At 54.6% G+C, this 1,466-nt stretch overlaps 1 protein-coding gene across 5 annotated transcripts in view; it reads right to left on the bottom strand.

The window, feature by feature from the left end:
* Frs2 (fibroblast growth factor receptor substrate 2) overlaps positions 1 to 249 on the bottom strand; it is a 79,700-nt gene extending 79,451 nt beyond the window's left edge. For all 5 annotated transcript variants that reach the window (XM_026784519.1, XM_013350383.2, XM_026784520.1 and 2 more), the window contains exon 1: positions 121 to 249. The gene's annotated coding sequence lies outside the window, so the exon portion shown is untranslated. The remainder of the gene's footprint in view (positions 1 to 120) is intronic.
* Positions 250 to 1,466: the final 1,217 nt, after the last annotated feature.

Below are 1,466 nucleotides of genomic sequence, written 5' to 3'. Positions count from 1 at the left end.
GCTCCCCGGCGCTCGACGACCCCCTTCCCGGACCCCGACAGCTGAACCTGCAGCGGACAGCCGGGTCCGAGGGCGCCCGCCCGCCACGCGCAGGCCCGCTCAGCTTCCCCGGCTACTTACCGCCGGCGCGGGGGCGCTGCGAGGGCGCGGGGCGGCGGCGGCCGCGGAGCTCCGCAACTCTCTCCGCGACCCGACCCCCGACTCGGAGCCGACGGAGCCTCGGCGCCTGTGTCTACCAGGCCTCTCTCCTGCCCGAAGCCTAGACAAGCACTTCCGGGGGAGCGGGGGAGGGCAGGGTTTTGGCACCGGAACTGCTCCCGGGCTGGAGTTGCCAGGCCTCCCGGGAGGGGCGGGGCCTCTGAATCCGGCGCCCGCCCCCGGACTCCTTGCTAACCCTTGTGGCCCCGTGGGCCCCGGGCGACGGCTGGTACCCCTTATTTTAACTGCTGTTAGGATTGTTCCCCTCCAGCCACCTAATTCAATGGAGGCTAGGAGAATCCAGCCTAGCCCAGTGCATTCACCCGGCTGGCCGACGGTCCCGTGGTGTTTTCCCCACTTGCTTCTGTCTCGCTTAAAAACGCAGTTGACATTCATCGAAGGCTTACTGAGTGGTAGATAGTGCATCACGCGCTTCGGCTGCGTTAACTATTCTAATCACCTTCAAACTCCTGGAAAACGGTGCTATTCTCTACATCTTACAGAGAAGGAAACCGGCCAGGTACCAAACTTTACCGCAAAAGCTGGCTCTTGGGTTTATTTTAATTTGTGGTATGTGTAGAACTCTCATCTGCTCCAAACAAGACTTTTCAAACTATTCAAAGAGAGTAGCTAAACTCTATTTCCCTGTATCGTTTCATCCCCACATTCAATAAAAGCCGGGATGAGAGGCTTTGGAACCTCAGCGTCTGGCGCCTGTTATTTTACTTTTCACCTTGACGAGTTAGTTAACCTTTTTAAATTTGTGTGCGTGTGCGTATGTTCATCTCTGTACTGTAGAAGTTAACAATACTATAATGCATGGTAACCCTTTCACGTACTGACCAGTAACAGGCACTAGAGAAGACCTGGGATTTTGAAGCTCTGACCAAAGACGATAGGAGAACCCAGAGTCAGACGCCAGGCTAGGAAAAGAGGGAAGGTCTTTAAAAACTTCCTCTGCCACAAAATCAGTAAAACGTCAGGTATTGGAGGCAGGTTTTCTCTCTGGAGCTAGATCCCATGAAAGGAGAAACAGAAAAAGGGCTCCAGCCTGACAAGATACCTTGTGTCTGCAGTCCCTGCAGTTTAAAGGCGGAGGCAGGGAGAGTCCTGGGAGTTTGGGCCAGCCTAGAATTTTACAGTGAGTTCCAAAGCCAGCAAGGACTGTGTAGCAAGACCTTTGGAGAGAGAGAGAGAGAGAGAGAGAGAGAGAGAGAGAGAGAGAGAGAGAGAGACATTAGTAAGTATGGCCACTTACTTGAATTAGG

This window comes from Microtus ochrogaster, chromosome 24 (genome assembly GCF_000317375.1).
Source record: "Microtus ochrogaster isolate Prairie Vole_2 chromosome 24, MicOch1.0, whole genome shotgun sequence".
NCBI lineage: Eukaryota > Metazoa > Chordata > Mammalia > Rodentia > Cricetidae > Microtus > Microtus ochrogaster.
The sequence above is the reverse complement of the archived record's forward strand: the minus strand, read 5'-3'. Positions and strand labels throughout refer to the sequence as shown.